This window comes from Phoenix dactylifera, chromosome 8 (assembly GCF_051530095.1).
Source record: "Phoenix dactylifera cultivar Ajwa chromosome 8, Ajwa_hap1_PhDact_Kaust_v1.1, whole genome shotgun sequence".
Lineage (NCBI taxonomy): Eukaryota > Viridiplantae > Streptophyta > Magnoliopsida > Arecales > Arecaceae > Phoenix > Phoenix dactylifera.
This window is the reverse complement of record NC_143197.1, coordinates 21,414,827-21,436,075: the sequence shown is the minus strand read 5'-3', so window position 1 is coordinate 21,436,075 and position 21,249 is coordinate 21,414,827. Positions and strand designations below refer to the sequence as shown.

The 21,249-nt window shown below is 31.0% G+C and overlaps 1 protein-coding gene across 29 annotated transcripts in view; it reads left to right on the top strand.

Annotated features, from left to right (window-relative positions):
- The window catches only part of LOC103717301 (putative FBD-associated F-box protein At1g61330), a 39,316-nt gene that overhangs the window by 7,096 nt on the left and 10,971 nt on the right, over nucleotides 1–21,249 (top strand). For 16 of the 29 annotated variants that reach the window (XR_015968118.2, XR_016396222.1, XR_016396221.1 and 13 more), the window contains 9 exons: nucleotides 42–142; nucleotides 3,570–3,653; nucleotides 3,754–3,854; nucleotides 7,285–7,368; nucleotides 7,469–7,569; nucleotides 10,997–11,080; nucleotides 11,181–11,281; nucleotides 14,694–14,783; nucleotides 14,879–14,979. The gene's annotated coding sequence lies outside the window, so the exon portion shown is untranslated. Of the gene's footprint in view, nucleotides 1–41; nucleotides 143–3,569; nucleotides 3,659–3,753; nucleotides 3,855–7,284; nucleotides 7,374–7,468; nucleotides 7,570–10,996; nucleotides 11,086–11,180; nucleotides 11,282–14,693; nucleotides 14,784–14,878; nucleotides 14,980–21,249 lie in introns of all 29 variants that reach the window. The other 13 variants (XM_039116454.3, XM_039116447.3, XM_089924904.1 and 10 more) reach the window with 7 other exon arrangements.

The following is a 21,249-nucleotide window of genomic DNA, read 5'->3' as shown; positions in this document are numbered from 1 at the left end:
TCAGTATCTCTAACCTTCCTTACGGGTTTCATTATTTTTAGTAAGGTTTCTATTGAAAATTTGGAGGGTCTTGAATTGCATAGAAGGTTTCCTAGTTGTTGCCGAGAGTTGAATAAGTTTCCATCAAACACACCTACTACAGGTATTTAATCTATTTCTCGAATTTTTATAATTATACATATAGGAATTTTTCCTCTTTCTGCTTTTGGATTATTGTTCTTGTCTTGATTTAACAACCACATCTTATAGAGTCATTGAGGCAGCTATGTGGATCTATACTGTGAATCTTTCTTAAATCACCAAATTGATAATAAATTTTCTAAAGATATTCATGCCGTATGAAACACTTGCAAAGTATAAATAAAAGAAACCATATCTTGTTTGTGGTTATCGTCATATGCTATTTTTTTATTTTCTCTCAACTATCATATTTTTAAAATAAAAATTGCTTTTAGGTATTATTAGTTCAGAATTGTTTGAAATTATTAGTGCTTTTCGGAATTTTAATTCTTTGTCCCTAGACAAGTTCTCCACAATTGTCAAGAAAGAAACTGTATTTCCTAACATATGTGGCCTAATAGAATAGGAAATACATATCAAGTAGCATCAAACATCAAACAATAAATGGTCTTCAGTTTTAGTAAAGTGAACCGCAAAATTTGTGCTTTGGCATCTTCATTTGAAAATTTCTAATTTAGGCATTCAATACAGGTGCCACTTTTCTCTTTTTCTTATAAATCATAATACCTATGCGACTATGTTAAACTTATGTTTAATGCCTTTAAAATACATCCATGTATCCATTATATTTCTTATTACTTTGTTGCGTGAATTTTGTTATAGATATAGAAATTATCAACTTTGTAAAAGAGGACAATGCAAAGATAGATATAGGTTGCGATAGTAGAGGAAGAGATGATCATGGTGAAAAATTCGAACAATAACAAAGATACAACAATATTTTCTTCCTTACATGGTATTTTAGCTTATATTTTCTCTTTTTTGCCCATATTTTGTCGAAAATTTTAAAAGGTTTTTTCTAATAAAACATTTTTATGTGCAACTATATAATTAAAATGCTATATAATCAACAAGAAACTGGGATTATCTTAAAACAACACTAAAAATTAATAGAAAAAATATATTCAAATAAAAGTGAAAGGGAAAAAATGGTTTCTTCCCTTTTTGTATTTTGTTTTTTAGAATATCTTTTATTTTCTATAGTACTAATTTTCAGAAATCGAGCCTTTTTGTGTGTGCGTGTGTGTGTGTTTTCTCCTTTTTTTTGGGGTGTGGGGGGGATGCTAGCAAGGGCCATTGCACCTCTAGGCTCTCTAATCCTTCCTACTTAGGCCCCTTAGAAATTAGGCATGGCCCCCTTTCAATAGAGTCCATGGCCTCTAGGTACGGTTAGACCAATGGGGGATCTCTCATATCCTGACTATATTACAACAATGTACGGTTAGACCTCATCAACAGATAATAGTGGACTTCTTCTTCTTTATATGTTTGCTTTGGTGTGTGGTTATTTAGGTGAAAAGGAAACCATCTCCTTTTGGGATGTAATTTTTAATGTCATTATTTAATATGAAAATTAAGATTCTTATCAAATGAGAAATTCAAATGGCCATATCATTTAAGCCAAATCCAAATATGATCACCAGCCTTTTATCATCTTACAACCAACGATATCACAGCCTTCCCTCTTCTCTTTCCTCTTCGGTGCAATTCTATATTCAACTTAATAAGAGTCAAATCAATACTTCGGTTCTTTCTTTTCCTTTTCTTTCTAATGCCATAGTTGTTCCATAGAGTGAAATATGACATGGTAACTTGTCGGATTTCTATTTGTTAGAATAGTAAACAAATTTTCATAAAAAATATATTATTCCATTGTCATAAGTATTTTTATTTTCTTTTCACTATCATGAATTTAGGAATAAACTGATTTAAAATTTTTAAAATTTATTTATAATAATTGATTGTATTAAAAGTGTAATCATTTAAAAATATTTTAGAGTATCGTTACTATATATTTATGGAGATATTGTTACAATGATGCTATTTTGTCGTCCCCTTTTTGAATTTGGCCACCTCAAAGATGTAATTCTGATTCTATCCCGGCTAATTCCATGCGCTTTATAAAGGTTCATGAATAAATTCTAATAGGTTACTTGTGGATAACCAGAAATTTCCAATCACTAGAACATAGCATTACCAAAAATGGTGATCTTAGATCATTGGGGATCAGTTTACCTTAGGATGATGATCACCGGTGATTTAACATTACCGTAGTGATCTCTATTTGGATAAGTGAATGCTACTTCAAGAGAGTTTGTCTGTTTGGTGTTGATTGGCTGGAGTTTGCTTTGCCTTAGGGTTGGGTTTTTTTCTTTTTGTTTGGGCTGTTGAATCGGGATACGTGTATAGTTAAGATTGGTCACCTCCTCTGCCTACTTTCTCGTTTCTTTCTTCTCTTTCTTTTCTGTTTTCTCTCTTCCCTTCTTTTGTTTTCTTCTTGTTACCCTTTTGTATTTATTCAATTCTAATGAAATATGTGGCAGTCTTTGCCACCCTTTTGCTCAATTTTTTTTTATTTTGAAACAAATTTAAAAGATTTATTATTTAAAACATTTATCACTTAAATTTTCTAGAACTTCTTAAATTTTAAATCTTAACCATAGTCAAGACTTTGAAATGAAAAATTGTGATTTTATTTTCTTAGGACATGAGGCTAGTATAAAAAGAAAATGGGTGCCAAGTGGCATCAAATAATAAATTCTATTAATATTTAGTAACTATAATTTAACTAAGACATGCCTTTTACCTATTTCATTACTTAAATTTTCAATTTGGGTATTTAATGCAGGATGCCTTCTTTCTTTTTTTGCTTAATCTTGAAGTATCTTCGCAGTTAAGTCAAGCAAACATTCAAACTTTTCCGCATGTCATCTTTCCTATTCGCTGTCTCTTCCCATTATAGCTCTTCAAAGAAATAAAATTGATAAACATTATGGCGCAAATCGCTATTCAAATGAACATTTTAAATCACCTTAGGAAAATATTAATTGGGAGATATATAAGGAAGTGTAAGAATTGAAAACAACATTTAATATCGATTTATGATCACGAGTCACTTACAGTGTATAATCTTAGTCTAACAACCATTATTTTATTAGAAAATAAGAAAACAATTCTATGTAGTGATAATATTTCACTAACTATTCATGGCATATTCAATAAACATCTATATATTACAAATTAATGATTTATTCATTGTTTATAGTGATTGTGGGAAGCTACTATTTGTTATTCTAGCCTTAGTTACGGTTATTTCTAAATATATAAATTATTATTTTAGGTTATCTGCTTAATTTAAAATTATTTGAATTTTCGACACTTTAAATTTTAAAATTTGTCTTAGTCTAGATTTTTCCAAAGGTGAACTTGTTAATGTATTCCTCGATACATGGCTTAGCGTAATAAAAAATGGGTGCCATGTGGCATCTAACAATAAATGTTAGTCAGTTTTGGTAATTAAAAGCTAACCGTAAAAGTTTGTCCTTCAGCTCCTTCAGCATCAGTATTCCAGTTCTGGGTATTCATCGTAGAGTGCCACTCCATCCTTGATGTTGAAGCATCCCTGCGATTAGGTTAAGTATACTTCTTTTCTTTCCCAAATGTTATCATATCTGTTTTATTTCTTTACCCTTCAGTATCTCTAACCTTCCTTACGGGTTTCATTATTTTTAGTAAGGTTTCTATTGAAAATTTGGAGGGTCTTGAATTGCATAGAAGGTTTCCTACTTGTTGCCGAGAGTTGAATAAGTTTCCATCAAACACACCTACTACAGGTATTTAATCTATTTCTCGAATTTTTATAATTATACATATAGGAATTTTTCCTCTTTCTGCTTTTGGATTATTGTTCTTGTCTTGATTTAACAACCACATCTTATAGAGTCATTGAGGCAGCTATGTGGATCTATACTGTGAATCTTTCTTAAATCACCAAATTGATAATAAATTTTCTAAAGATATTCATGCCGTATGAAACACTTGCAAAGTATAAATAAAAGAAACCATATCTTGTTTGTGGTTATCGTCATATGCTATTTTTTTATTTTCTCTCAACTATCATATTTTTAAAATAAAAATTGCTTTTAGGTATTATTAGTTCAGAATTGTTTGAAATTATTAGTGCTTTTCGGAATTTTAATTCTTTGTCCCTAGACAAGTTCTCCACAATTGTCAAGAAAGAAACTGTATTTCCTAACATATGTGGCCTAATAGAATAGGAAATACATATCAAGTAGCATCAAACATCAAACAATAAATGGTCTTCAGTTTTAGTAAAGTGAACCGCAAAATTTGTGCTTTGGCATCTTCATTTGAAAATTTCTAATTTAGGCATTCAATACAGGTGCCACTTTTCTCTTTTTCTTATAAATCATAATACCTATGCGACTATGTTAAGCTTATGTTTAATGCCTTTAAAATACATCCATGTATCCATTATATTTCTTATTACTTTGTTGCGTGAATTTTGTTTTAGATATAGAAATTATCAACTTTGTAAAAGAGGACAATGCAAAGATAGATATAGGTTGCGATAGTAGAGGAAGAGATGATCCTGGTGAAAAATTCGAACAATAACAAAGATACAACAATATTTTCTTCCTTACATGGTATTTTAGCTTATATTTTCTCTTTTTTGCCCATATTTTGTCGAAAATTTTAAAAGGTTTTTTCTAATAAAACATTTTTATGTGCAACTATATAATTAAAATGCTATATAATCAACAAGAAACTGGGATTATCTTAAAACAACACTAAAAATTAATAGAAAAAATATGTTCAAATAAAGGTGAAAGGGAAAAAATGGTTTCTTCCCTTTTTGTATTTTGGTTTTTAGAATATCTTTTTATTTTCTATAGTACTAATTTCCAGAAATCGAGCCTTTTTGTGTGTGCATGTGTGTGTGTTTTCTCCTTTTTTTTGGGGTGTGGGGGGGATGCTAGCAAGGGCCATTGCACCTCTAGGCTCTCTAATCCTTCCTACTTAGGCCCCTTACAAATTAGGCATGGCCCCCTTTCAATAGAGTCCATGGCCTCTAGGTACGGTTAGACCAACGGGGGATCTCTCATATCCTGACTATATTACAACAATGTACGGTTAGACCTCATCAACAGATAATAGTGGACTTCTTCTTCTTTATATGTTTGCATTGGTGTGTGTGGTTATTTAGGTGAAAAGGAAACCATCTCCTTTTGGGATGTAATTTTTAATGTCATATTTAATATGAAAATTAAGATTCTTATCAAATGAGAAATTCAAATGGCCATATCATTTAAGCCAAATCCAAATATGATCACCAGCCTTTTATCATCTTACAACCAACGATATCACAGCCTTCCCTCTTCTCTTTCCTCTTCGGTGCAATTCTATATTCAACTTAATAAGAGTCAGATCAATACTTCGGTTCTTTCTTTTCCTTTTCTTTCTAATGCCATAGTTGTTCCATAGAGTGAAACATGACATGGTAACTTGTCGGATTTCTATTTGTTAGAATAGTAAACAAATTTTCATAAAAAATATATTATTCCATTGTCATAAGTATTTTTATTTTCTTTTCACTATCATGAATTTAGGAATAAACTGATTTAAAAATTTTAAAATTTATTTATAATAATTGATTGTATTAAAAGTGTAATCATTTAAAAATATTTTAGAGTATCGTTACTATATATTTATGGAGATATTGTTACAATGATGCTATTTTGTCGTCCCCTTTTTGAATTTGGCCACCTCAAAGATGTAATTCTGATTCTATCCCGGCTAATTCCATGCGCTTTATAAAGGTTCATGAATAAATTTCTAATAGGTTACTTGTGGATAACCAGAAATTTCCAACCACTAGAACATAGCATTACCAAAAATGGTGATCTTAGATCATTGGGGATCAGTTTACCTTAGGATGATGATCACCGGTGATTTAACATTACCGTAGTGATCTCTATTTGGATCAGTGAATGCTGCTTCAAGAGAGTTTGTCTGTTTGGTGTTGATTGGCTGGAGTTTGCTTTGCCTTAGGGTTGGGTTTTTTTCTTTTTGTTTGGGCTGTTGAATCGGGATACGTGTATAGTTAAGATTGGTCACCTCCCCTACCTACTTTCTCGTTTCTTTCTTCTCTTTCTTTTCTGTTTTCTCTCTTCCCTTCTTTTGTTTTCTTCTTGTTACCCTTTTGTATTTATTCAATTCTAATGAAATATGTGGCAGTCTTTGCCACCCTTTTGCTCAATTTTTTTTTATTTTGAAACAAATTTAAAAGATTTATTATTTAAAACATTTATCACTTAAATTTTCTAGAACTTCTTAAATTTTAAATCTTAACCATAGTCAAGACTTTGAAATGAAAAATTGTGATTTTATTTTCTTAGGACATGAGGCTAGTATAAAAAGAAAATGGGTGCCAAGTGGCATCAAATAATAAATTCTATTAATATTTAGTAACTATAATTTAACTAAGACATGCCTTTTACCTATTTCATTACTTAAATTTTCAATTTGGGTATTTAATGCAGGATGCCTTCTTTCTTTTTTTGCTTAATCTTGAAGTATCTTCGCAGTTAAGTCAAGCAAACATTCAAACTTTTCCGCATGTCATCTTTCCTATTCGCTGTCTCTTCCCATTATAGCTCTTCAAAGAAATAAAATTGATAAACATTATGGCGCAAATCGCTATTCAAATGAACATTTTAAATCACCTTAGGAAAATATTAAATGGGAGATATATAAGGAAGTGTAAGAGTTGAAAACAACATTTAATATCGATTTATGATCACAAGTCACTTACAGTGTATAATCTTAGTCTAACAACCATTATTTTATTAGAAAATAAGAAAACAATTCTATGTAGTGATAATATTTCACTAACTATTCATGGCATATTCAATAAACATCTATATATTACAAATTAATGATTTATTCATTGTTTATAGTGATTGTGGGAAGCTACTATTTGTTATTCTAGCCTTAGTTACGGTTATTTCTAAATATATAAATTATTATTTTAGGTTATCTGCTTAATTTAAAATTATTTGAATTTTCGACACTTTAAATTTTAAAATTTGTCTTAGTCTAGATTTTTCCAAAGGTGAACTTGTTAATGTATTCCTCGATACATGGCTTAGCGTAATAAAAAATGGGTGCCATGTGGCATCTAACAATAAATGTTAGTCAGTTTTGGTAATTAAAAGCTAACCGTAAAAGTTTGTCCTTCAGCTCCTTCAGCATCAGTATTCCAGTTCTGGGTATTCATCGTAGAGTGCCACTCCATCCTTGATGTTGAAGCATCCCTGCGATTAGGTTAAGTATACTTCTTTTCTTTCCCAAATGTTATCATATCTGTTTTATTTCTTTACCCTTCAGTATCTCTAACCTTCCTTACGGGTTTCATTATTTTTAGTAAGGTTTCTATTGAAAATTTGGAGGGTCTTGAATTGCATAGAAGGTTTCCTAGTTGTTGCCGAGAGTTGAATAAGTTTCCATCAAACACACCTACTACAGGTATTTAATCTATTTCTCGAATTTTTATAATTATACATATAGGAATTTTTCCTCTTTCTGCTTTTGGATTATTGTTCTTGTCTTGATTTAACAACCACATCTTATAGAGTCATTGAGGCAGCTATGTGGATCTATACTGTGAATCTTTCTTAAATCACCAAATTGATAATAAATTTTCTAAAGATATTCATGCCGTATGAAACACTTGCAAAGTATAAATAAAAGAAACCATATCTTGTTTGTGGTTATCGTCATATGCTATTTTTTTATTTTCTCTCAACTATCATATTTTTAAAATAAAAATTGCTTTTAGGTATTATTAGTTCAGAATTGTTTGAAATTATTAGTGCTTTTCGGAATTTTAATTCTTTGTCCCTAGACAAGTTCTCCACAATTGTCAAGAAAGAAACTGTATTTCCTAACATATGTGGCCTAATAGAATAGGAAATACATATCAAGTAGCATCAAACATCAAACAATAAATGGTCTTCAGTTTTAGTAAAGTGAACCGCAAAATTTGTGCTTTGGCATCTTCATTTGAAAATTTCTAATTTAGGCATTCAATACAGGTGCCACTTTTCTCTTTTTCTTATAAATCATAATACCTATGCGACTATGTTAAACTTATGTTTAATGCCTTTAAAATACATCCATGTATCCATTATATTTCTTGTTACTTTGTTGCGTGAATTTTGTTATAGATATAGAAATTATCAACTTTGTAAAAGAGGACAATGCAAAGATAGATATAGGTTGCGATAGTAGAGGAAGAGATGATCATGGTGAAAAATTCGAACAATAACAAAGATACAACAATATTTTCTTCCTTACATGGTATTTTAGCTTATATTTTCTCTTTTTTGCCCATATTTTGTCGAAAATTTTAAAAGGTTTTTTCTAATAAAACATTTTTATGTGCAACTATATAATTAAAATGCTATATAATCAACAAGAAACTGGGATTATCTTAAAACAACACTAAAAATTAATAGAAAAAATATATTCAAATAAAGGTGAAAGGGAAAAAATGGTTTCTTCCCTTTTTGTATTTTGTTTTTTAGAATATCTTTTTATTTTCTATAGTACTAATTTCCAGAAATCGAGCCTTTTTGTGTGTGCGTGTGTGTGTGTTTTCTCCTTTTTTTTGGGGTGTGGGGGGGATGCTAGCAAGGGCCATTGCACCTCTAGGCTCTCTAATCCTTCCTACTTAGGCCCCTTACAAATTAGGCATGGCCCCCTTTCAATAGAGTCCATGGCCTCTAGGTACGGTTAGACCAATGGGGGATCTCTCATATCCTGACTATATTACAACAATGTACGGTTAGACCTCATCAACAGATAATAGTGGACTTCTTCTTCTTTATATGTTTGCATTGGTGTGTGGTTATTTAGGTGAAAAGGAAACCATCTCCTTTTGGGATGTAATTTTTAATGTCATATTTAATATGAAAATTAAGATTCTTATCAAATGAGAAATTCAAATGGTCGTATCATTTAAGCCAAATCCAAATATGATCACCAGCCTTTTATCATCTTACAACCAACGATATCACAGCCTTCCCTCTTCTCTTTCCTCTTCGGTGCAATTCTATATTCAACTTAATAAGAGTCAAATCAATACTTCGGTTCTTTCTTTTCCTTTTCTTTCTAATGCCATAGTTGTTCCATAGAGTGAAATATGACATGGTAACTTGTCGGATTTCTATTTGTTAGAATAGTAAACAAATTTTCATAAAAAATATATTATTCCATTGTCATAAGTATTTTTATTTTCTTTTCACTATCATGAATTTAGGAATAAACTGATTTAAAATTTTTAAAATTTATTTATAATAATTGATTGTATTAAAAGTGTAATCATTTAAAAATATTTTAGAGTATCGTTACTATATATTTATGGAGATATTGTTACAATGATGCTATTTTGTCGTCCCCTTTTTGAATTTGGCCACCTCAAAGATGTAATTCTGATTCTATCCCGGCTAATTCCATGCGCTTTATAAAGGTTCATGAATAAATTCTAATAGGTTACTTGTGGATAACCAGAAATTTCCAATCACTAGAACATAGCATTACCAAAAATGGTGATCTTAGATCATTGGGGATCAGTTTACCTTAGGATGATGATCACCGGTGATTTAACATTACCGTAGTGATCTCTATTTGGATCAGTGAATGCTACTTCAAGAGAGTTTGTCTGTTTGGTGTTGATTGGCTGGAGTTTGCTTTGCCTTAGGGTTGGGTTTTTTTCTTTTTGTTTGGGCTGTTGAATCGGGATACGTGTATAGTTAAGATTGGTCACCTCCCCTACCTACTTTCTCGTTTCTTTCTTCTCTTTCTTTTCTGTTTTCTCTCTTCCCTTCTTTTGTTTTCTTCTTGTTACCCTTTTGTATTTATTCAATTCTAATGAAATATGTGGTAGTCTTTGCCACCCTTTTGCTCAATTTCTTTTTATTTTGAAACAAATTTAAAAGATTTATTATTTAAAACATTTATCACTTAAATTTTCTAGAACTTTTTAAATTTTAAATCTTAACCATAGTCAAGACTTTGAAATGAAAAATTGTGATTTTATTTTCTTAGGACATGTGGCTAGTATAAAAAGAAAATGGGTGCCAAGTGGCATCAAATAATAAATTCTATTAATATTTAGTAACTATAATTTAACTAAGACATGCCTTTTACCTATTTCATTACTTAAATTTTCAATTTGGGTATTTAATGCAGGATGCCTTCTTTCTTTTTTTGCTTAATCTTGAAGTATCTTCGCAGTTAAGTCAAGCAAACATTCAAACTTTTCCGCATGTCATCTTTCCTATTCGCTGTCTCTTCCCATTATAGCTCTTCAAAGAAATAAAATTGATAAATATTATGGCGCAAATCGCTATTCAAATGAACATTTTAAATCACCTTAGGAAAATATTAAATGGGAGATATATAAGGAAGTGTAAGAATTGAAAACAACATTTAATATCGATTTATGATCACAAGTCACTTACAGTGTATAATCTTAGTCTAACAACCATTATTTTATTAGAAAATAAGAAAACAATTCTATGTAGTGATAATATTTCACTAACTATTCATGGCATATTCAATAAACATCTATATATTACAAATTAATGATTTATTCATTGTTTATAGTGATTGTGTGAAGCTACTATTTGTTATTCTAGCCTTAGTTACGGTTATTTCTAAATATATAAATTATTATTTTAGGTTATCTGCTTAATTTAAAATTATTTGAATTTTCAACACTTTAAATTTTAAAATTTGTCTTAGTCTAGATTTTTCCAAAGGTGAACTTGTTAATGTATTCCTCGATACATGGCTTAGCGTAACAAAAAATGGGTGCCATGTGGCATCTAACAATAAATGTTAGTCAGTTTTGGTAATTAAAAGCTAACCGTAAAAGTTTGTCCTTCAGCTCCTTCAGCATCAGTATTCCAGTTCTGGGTATTCATCGTAGAGTGCCACTCCATCCTTGATGTTGAAGCATCCCTGCGATTAGGTTAAGTATACTTCTTTTCTTTCCCAAATGTTATCATATCTGTTTTATTTCTTTACCCTTCAGTATCTCTAACCTTCCTTACGGATTTCATTATTTTTAGTAAGGTTTCTATTGAAAATTTGGAGGGTCTTGAATTGCATAGAAGGTTTCCTAGTTGTTGCCGAGAGTTGAATAAGTTTCCATCAAACACACCTACTACAGGTATTTAATCTATTTCTCGAATTTTTATAATTATACATATAGGAATTTTTCCTCTTTCTGCTTTTGGATTATTGTTCTTGTCTTGATTTAACAACCACATCTAATAGAGTTATTGAGGCAGCTATGTGGATCTATACTGTGAATCTTTCTTAAATCATCAAATTGATAATAATTTTTCTAAAGATATTCATGCCGTATGAAACACTTGCAAAGTATAAATAAAAGAAACCATATCTTGTTTGTGGTTATCGTCATATGCTATTTTTTTATTTTCTCTCATCTATCATATTTTTAAAATAAATATTACTTTTAGGTATTATTAGTTCAGAATTCTTTGAAATTATTAGTGCTTTTCGGAATTTTAATTCTTTGTCCCTAGACAAGTTCTCCACAATTGTCAAGAAAGAAACTGTATTTCCTAACATATGTGGCCTAATAGAATAGGAAATACATATCAAGTAGCATCAAACAATAAATGGTCTTCGGTTTTAGTTTAGTGAACCGCAAAATTTGTGCTTTGGCATCTTCATTTGAAATTTCTAATTTGGGCATTCAATACAGGTGCCACTTTTCTCTTTTTCCTATAAATCATAATACCTATGCGACTATGTTAAACTTATGTTTAATGCCTTTAAAATACATCCATGTATCCATTATATTTCTTATTACTTTGTTGCATGAATTTTGTTATAGATATAGAAATTATCAACTTTGTAAAAGAGGACAATGCAAAGATAGATATAGGTTGCGATAGTAGAGGAAGAGATGATCATGGTGAAAAATTCAAAAAATAACAAAGATACGACAATATTTTGTTCCTTGCATGGTATTTTTGCTTATATTTTCTCTTTTTTGCCCTTATTTTGTAGAAAATTTTAAAAGGTTTTTTCTAATAAAACATTTTTATGTGCAACTGTATAATTGAAATGCAATATACTCAACAAGAAACTGGGATTATCTTAAAACAACTCTAAAAATTAATAGAAAAAATATTTTCAAATAATGATGAAAGGGAAAAATAGTTTCTTCTCTTTTTGTATTTTGTTTTTTAGAATATCTTTTTATTTTCTATACTACTAATTTCCAGAAATCGAGCCTTTTTGTGTGTGTTTGTGTGTGTGTGTTTTCTCCTTTTTTTTGGGTGTGGGGGGATGCTAGCACGGGCCATTGCACTTCTAGGCTCTCTAATCCTTCCTACTTAGGCCCCTTACAAATTAGGCATGCCCCCCTTTCAATATAGTCCATGGCCTCCAAGTACGGTTAGACCAATGGGGGATCTCTCATATCCTGACTATATTACAACAAATTTCGGTTAGACCTCATCAACAGATAATAGTGGACTTCTTCTTCTTTATATGTTTGCATTGGTGTGTGGTTATTTAGGTGAAAAGGAAACCATCTCCTTTTGGGATGTAATTTTAATGTCATATTTAATATGAAAATTAAGATTCTTATAAAATGAGAAATTCAAATGGCCATATCATTTAAGCCAAATCCAAAAATGATCACCAGCCTTTTATCATCTTACAACCAACGATAGCACAGCCTTCCCTCTTCTTTCTCCTCTTCGGTGCAATTCTATTTTCAACTTAATAAGAGTCAAAATACTTCGGTTCTTTCTTTTCCTTTTCTTTCTAATGCCATAGTTGTTCCATAGAGTGAAACATGACATGGTAACTTATCGGATTTCTATTTGTTAGAATAGTAAACAAATTTTCATAAAAAATATATTATTCCATTGTCATAAATATTTTTATTTTCTTTTCACTATCGTGAATTTAGGAATAAACTGATTTAAAAATTTTGAAATTTATTTATAATAATTGATTGTATTAAAAGAGTAATCATTTAAAAATATTTTAGAGTATCGTTACTATATATTTATAGAGATATTGTTACAATGATGCTATTTTGTCCTCCCCTTTTTGAATTTGGCCACCTCAAAGATGTAATTCTGGTTCCATCTCGGCTAATTCCATGCACTTTATAAAGGTTCATGAATAAATTTCTAATAGGTTACTCGTGGATAACCAAAAATTTCTAATCACTAGAACATAACATTACCAAAAATGGTGATCTTAGATCATTGGGGATCAGTTTACCTTAGGATGAGGATCACCGGTGATTTAAGATTACCGTAGTGATCTCTATTTGGATCAGTGAATGCTACCTCAAGAGAGTTTGTCTGTTTAGTGTTGATTGGCTGGAGTTTGCTTTGCCTTAGGGTTGGGTTTTTTTCTTTTAGCTTGGGCTGTTGAATCGGGATACGTGTATAGCTAAGATTGGTCACCTCCCCTACCTACTTTCTCATTTCTTTCTTCTCTTTCTTTTCTGTTTTCTCTCTTTGTTTGTTTTCTTCTTGTTACCCTTTTGTATTTATTCAATTCTAATGAAATATGTGGTAGTCTTTGCCACCCTTTTGCTCAAAATTTTTTTATTTTGAAACAAATTTAAAAGATTTATTATTTAAAACATTTATCACTTAAATTTTTTAGAACTTTTTAAATTTTAAATCTTAACCATAGTCAAGACTTTGAAATGAAAAATTGTGATTTTATTTTCTTAGGACATGTGGCTAGTATAAAAAGAAAATGGGTGCCAAGTGGCATCAAATAATAAATACTATTAATATTTGGTAACTATAATTTAACTAAGACATGCCTTTTACATATTTCATTACTTCAATTTTCAATTTGGGTATTTAATGCAGGATGCCTTCTTTCTTTTTTTGCTTAATTTTGAAGTATCTTCGCAGTTAAGTCAAGCAAACATTCAAACTTTTCCGCATGTCATCTTTCCTATTAGCTGTCTCTTCCCATTACTAGCTCTTCAAAGAAATAAAATTGATAAATATTATGGCACAAATCGCTATTCAAATGAACTTTTTAAATCACCTTAGTAAAATATTAAATGGTAGATATATATAAGGAAGTGTAAGAATTGAAAACAACAATTAATATGGATTTATGATCACAAGTCACTTACAATGTATAATCTTAGTCTACTAACCATTATTTTATTAGAAAATAAGAAAACAATTCTATGTAGTGATAATATTTCACTAACTATTCATGTCATATTCAATAAACATCTATATATTTCAAATTAATGATTTATTCATTGTTTTAGTGATTGTGTTAAGCTACTATTTGTTATTCTAGCCTTAGTTACGGTTATTTCTAAATTTCTAAATTATTATTTTAGGTTATTTGCTTAATTTAAAATTATTTGATTTTTCAACACTTTAAATTTTAAAATTTGTCTTAGTCTAGATTTTTCCAAAGGTGAACTTGTTAATGTATTCCTCGACACATGGCTTAGCGTAATAAAAAATAGGTGCCATGTGGCATCTAACGATAAATATTAGTCAGTTTTGGTAATTAAAAGCTAACTGCAAAAGTTTGTCCTTCAGCTCCTTCAGCATCGGTCTTCCAGTTCTGGTTATTCATCGTAGAGTGCCACTCCTATGCTGGATGTTGAAGCATCTCTGCGATTTGGTTAAGTATACTTCTTTTCTTTCCCAAATGTTATCATATCTGTTTTATTTCTTTACCCTTCACTATCTCTAACCTTCCTTACGGATTTCATTATTTTTAGTAAGGCTTCTATTGAAAATTTGGAGGGTCTTGAATAGCATAGAAGGTTTCCTAGTTGTTGCCGAGAGTTGAATAAGTTTCCATCATACCCACCTACTACAGGTATTTTATCTATTTCTCGAATTTTTATCATTATACATATAGAAAATTTTCCTCTTTTTGCTTTTGGATTATTGTTCTTGTCTTGATTTAACAACCACATCTAATAGAGTCATTGAGGCAGCTATGTAGATCTATACTGTGAATCTTTCTTAAATCATCAAATTGATAATAAATTTTCTAAAGATATTCATGCCGTATGAAACACTTGCAAAGTATAAATAAAAGAAACTATATCTTGTTTGTGGTAATCGTCATGTGCTATTTTTTTTTTCTCATCTATAATATTTTTGAAATAAAAATTACTTTTAGGTATTATTAGTTCAGAATTTTAATTATTAGTGCTTTCCGGAATTTTAATTCTTTGTCCCTAGACAAGTTCTCCACAATTGTCAAGAAAGCAACTATATTTCCTAACATATGTGGCCTAATAGAATAGGAAATACATATCAAGTAGCATCAAACAATAAATGGTCTTTGGTTTTAGTAAAGTGAACCGCATATTTTGTGCTTTGGCATCTTCATTTGAAAATTTCTAATTTGGGCATTCAATGTAGGTGCCACTTTTCTCTTTTTCTTATAAATCATAATGCCTATGTGACTATGTTAAACTAATTTTTAATGCCTTTAAATACATCCATGTATGCATTATATTTCTTGTTACTTTGTTATGTGAATTTTGTTATAGATATAGAAGTTATCAACTTTGTAAAAGAGGACAATGCAAGGATAGATATAGGTTGCGATAGTAGAGGAAGAGATGATCATGATGAAAAATTCAAAAAATAATAGAGATAACAATATCCTCTTCCTTACATGGTATTTTAGCATATATTTTTTCTTTTTTGACTATATTTTGCGGAAAATTTTAAAAGGTTTTTTATAATAGAACATTTTTATGTGCAACTATATAATTAAAATGCAATATAATCAACAAGAAACTGGGATTATCTTAAAACAACACTAAAAATTAATAGAAAAAATATTTTCAAATGAAGATGAAAAGGAAAAATAGTTTCTTCTCTTTTTGTATTTTCTTTTTTAGGATATCTTTTTATTTTCTATAGTACTAATTTCCAGAAATCGAGCCTTTTTGTGTGTGTGTGTGTGTGTGTGTGTTTTCTCCTTTTTTTTGGGGGGTGTAGGGGGATGCTAGCAAGGGCCATTGCGCCTCTAGGCTCTCTAGTCCTTCCTACTTAGGCCCCTTACAAATTAGGCATGGCCCCTTTTCAATATAGTCCATGGTCCCCAAGCTATCCTGACCAAACATGGATTGCCTAATTCGGCTATTAGACCAATGGGGGATCTCTCGTATCTTGACTATATTACAACAAAGTACGGTTAGACCTCATCAACAGATAATAGTGGACTTCTTCTTCTTTATATGTTTGCATTGGTGTGTGGTTATTTATGTGAAAAGAAAACCATCTCCTTTTGGAATGTAATTTTTAATGTCATATTTAATATGAAAATTAAGATTCTTACCAAATGAGAAATTCAAATGGCCATATCATTTAAGCCAAATCCAAATATGATCACCAGCCTTTTATCATCTTACAACCAACGGTATCACAACCTTCCCTCTTCTCTCTCCTCTTTGGTGCAATTCTATTTTCAACTTAATAAGAGTCAAATCAATACTTCGGTTCTTTCTTTTCCTTTTCTTTCTTATGCCATAGTTGTTCCATAGAGTGAAACATGACATGGTAACTTGTTGGATTTCTATTTGTTAGAATAGTAAACAAATTTTCATGAAAAATATATTATTCCATTGTCATAAGTATTTTTATTTTCTTTTCACTATCATGAATTTAGGAATAAACTGATTTAAAAATTTATTTATAATAATTGATTGTATTAAAAGTGTAATCATTAAAAAATATTTTAGAGTATTGTTACTATATATCTATAGAGATATTGTTACAATGATGCTATTTTGTTGTCCCCTTTTTGAATTTGGCCACCTCAAAGATGTAATTCTGGTTCCATCTCGGCTAATTCCAGGCACTTTATAAAGGTTCATGAATTAATGTATTAATGTTATAATGCAAATGTCTTTTGTGATCAAGGTGTAGGTATCCTTATACAAATACTTAGCATAAAGCTTTTAAGAAAATTTGATAAATGTCTAGTAAAGCAATAAGCTACCAATATAAAAACAATCTAATCTTATTCTTGATACTTGAGTTTATCAAAAGTTAAAATAACCTATGCATGTGTAGTTTTGCATGAATTATTCATATCTTATTGAAGATTATGGGTTACAAAAATCATGGTGGTATTGCTATTGATCATGATTGTTATACTATCTCTTTTTACTTTACTCTCATATATATATATATATTAATAAGACTTTAAATTTTTACTAGACTCTAGAATTACTTGAAGTTTTAGACATCCAAATTCTAAATCATTGCCCAAAGTCATGTTATTTTTGAAGCAAGTTTGTAACGATGTGTTTTGACATGCAAAGTAATTGAACAATAAATACTGTTTGATATTAGTTACTATAAATTAACCAAAAAATTTTAGGTTACTTCATTATCCAAATTTTCAACTTCATCCATTCAATACAAATGCCCTTCCCATTTTTTGCATACTACTAGTTAAAGTACTTCGTGACTAAACCAAGTGTACATTCTATGTTTGTTAAATGGTATCTTGTTTATCAGTTTCTTTTCATGAATTTTCATTCTTCTTCATTAGGAAATATTTCTTGATTTAAAACAAGGAAGTAAATGATTTGACTGTCTATTGTGGTTGAAATGTAAACAAGTTCCCACGAAGCACACCTAATTGTGGGTATTTTAACTGTTTCCCCACTTATACTATTGCTGGCACATAAGCTGGTTCATATACCTTGTGTTATAAATTTTTGATGTATTCATGTACTTGTTACATTTGAAATAGGTGAAAGCAATAGACAAAAAATAGGTCAAGATTACAAAGATGATTATAAAAAAAGAAATTATCTTCTTCCTTCCATGATATCAATGACGATGGTTTAATAAACCATCTTTATTTAGCATAAATCATTTATTTTTTGTTCTACCATATTTTAATATAATCCTAAAGTGATTTCTTTTTCATGAAGTCTTTGTTTGCAATTATTAGATTAAAACTATGTAATACTGGGTAAGAGACTATTGTTATTTTAAATGAAAAAAATAGTAAAACAACCTTAATGAATGAAATGTAAAAATAGCTATTGCTTAGAAAATGTACAAATAATTTCTTTTATTCTATATGATTTGCTATGTTTTTAGTTTTTTCATGTACCTTATTAATAAGGTTCATAAATAGAATCATCTGCAATACATTTGGCTTGAGGGATTCTCCACCACATATCTCTTAGTTCTAAGGTATGTTGTCTCGGTACCGATCTTGTATTGGTGCCACAGTATCACTATGTCGGTATGGTATGAAGCCGGTTTGGCTTAATAATTGTCGGTACGGGCGTTCGGTATGGTATGGCATACAATGCTTAGTTCTGAATGATTGAGAATTCATGGGATATTACCTTGATCCCTTGAATATTTAGCCAGATCTTTCCTTTCTGTAAAGCTGCATATACCTTTTAATAAGGGAATCAAGTTGATAACTCGTTGGTAAATTCAAGGTCTTCAAGCTCAAGAAGAACACTTAAGTTGATGCCTACCTACTTGGTTTGTTGTTGTGGGCGTCTTGATGCTTCTTCTATCTATTTTATTCAAATGTAATGAGTTCAGGCATTGACCTGGTCTGTTGGCTTGCCTCTTTCAAGAAAATGGATTTATAAAATAAGTTGATGTCATTCATAGTTCATATTTCTTTGTAATTGAACAATTTAATTCATCTTAGACAAATTGACCAATGATGGAGGAATCCCATGGTGAAGCAAAGAAAGCAAGGAAGGGGTAGATATAAGGAAAGAAAAAGAGAGTGAGAGGTGAAGCATGAGCAACAAAGGTTATGATAGGGAGGCAAGCATGCAACAATAACATTACAATGGAGTCTCGGCAAGGGGAGCAAAGTCCATTGATTGATGGAGCAAGTGAAAGAAGAAAAAGAATAGCTGCAACCTCCAGGATGATGGGTATGCAATGAGAGATATGTTAGTTAAAAGAAGAAAATGGCAAGATGGAAAGTATAAATTTCTTATTCCTGATATATTAGCTAAGAAAATAATATTTTATATTAAACAAAAGATTCCATGTGTAATCATCTTGACCAAGATAAATTGATATCTTGGTTCATCTTGGTATTGGTTACTCACCTCATTCAGTAAAGTCACTAGCGTTGATAACTTGATATAGTAACTTGGGTTCAAATCCTGCCTTTGTTCGGCCTAAGGATTTAAGTCCCGGCAGAGTGTCCCGTGGGACATTGGATGGGGTACAATCCCATGTATCAAGACAGTACTATCCCGCCATCATCACAGCATCCCAAATGGCACATCTTGGAATATTCCCTATTCCCAGCGTTGGGACGGGGCGGGATAATGGCGTGTCTCATTCCATGGGACAACCCTATCCCACGAGATTTAAAACTTTGGTTCCACCAGCTTCCACCCATCCTAAATCTCATAATAGTTCATTTTTTAAAATGATGAATCATTGAAGTTGCATAAAGTAAATCTTTGTAAGTAAAGCAATAAATGTATAGTGAATGTTGCAAAAAAATAAGAAATAAGGGTAGAAGAGTGGAACAATTTCCTTGTTGACTCATCTAATCTTTCTAAACATTATGGCAAGTCATTGAATGCCAAATTTTCAATAAACCCTTGAGCTTTTGCATTATACATTTTTCAGGCAAAATTATTTCATTTGACTTTTACTCAATGTAGTTGGACTCAGGGTATGCCATACCGGTAGGCATACCGGTCGCCTACTGAACCGGTATGGTTTCGATTTGGACCGGTTTAAATTGGCACCGAACAGAAAGAGAGGTAAAAGCGCGCGCGGACATGCGCCCCCCACGTTAAATGCCATAGAGTGGCATTAAATATCCTTTTGCGCGGGGCAACGCGTGGGCATGCTGCTGTGTGCGGGTGCGGGGCCCCGCCCTGCACGGGCGCTCTTCCCCGCTCGCGGGTTGGTGCGAACTGATCCGGTTCACACCGGTACGCAGCGGAAACCGCGCAATTCAATTTTTAGGAAAACTAAATACTATAGATTAATAGGTTTTAAAATTAACGAGATTTGAATAATAAATTTTGTTTTGTGGTAAGCCATATCTCTAGAACATAGAATTCAGATTATAGTTTTTGAAATTCTCCAACTATAATGTAGGACATATGGTTAACAATACTATAGAGATTGTTGTATGAATTTACTCATCTTCAAGTTTATACTTTTTTTGAAGATAGGAAAATTTGCCAAACATATAATGAATATTTCATCTATTGGGATAAAGGAAGGATCTATTCAATGAAGAATTTTGCTATTTCCTAAATCATGTTATAATCTAACAGCCTATGAAATGGCTTCATGGAAGTGATAGGAACTTAAAAAGAGCAAGAGTTTTTGTGGCTTTCCCAGTGGAGAAATTCTAATTGCTAAGAACCTCAATAAGCATACTAGTGACTAGTGAGTAGCGACCCTCTCTAGCTTTTGTTTTTTGATTTCCAACATAAGGAAACAATTAATTATCTTTTCCTTCATCTCAGGTTCATCAATCTATCTAGCACCACCATAAACATCTTCAGAGAACCTAATCCTGTAGTACCTTCTTGTAGAAGCCTTGAACTTCCAAAGAAAATTCATCGTAGGTTCAAAGCAAGAAAATATGGGACTCTCTAGTGGCAGTAATCTGTTACAATGTTTTGATTGAAAAGCAAGAATAATGTACTTATAAAAAGAAATTGATCAATTAAGAAGATCATAACAAGCATTAAGGTTATGCTCAAGAACTAGACAGGCTTGGCTTTTCTTGTTGTTCTTGTAATGTTTGCACTTTGCACACTTCCTTCAAATGATCTTCTTCCTTACTTGCTTTTTTCACCTCTCCTCCCTTCTTCTCTATTCCATTCTCTTATTTTCTTATCCCCTTCATTTCTCTCTCTCTCTCTCTCTCTCTCTCTCTCTCTCTTTTTGGCCCCATATAACGTGCATGCATTTCTTTTATTTACTTGTTTAAAAGTGATTTCAGCTTGCCCAACTCTTCCAAAAAAGTTTAGATGGCTTCCCCCTTACAGAATCAATGAGAAACTCAATATTGAATGTCTATATTTTTTGAACATTCCATCGATCTTAATTGATGAAAGGGGAAAATTGTAATTCATGGTTATTAATT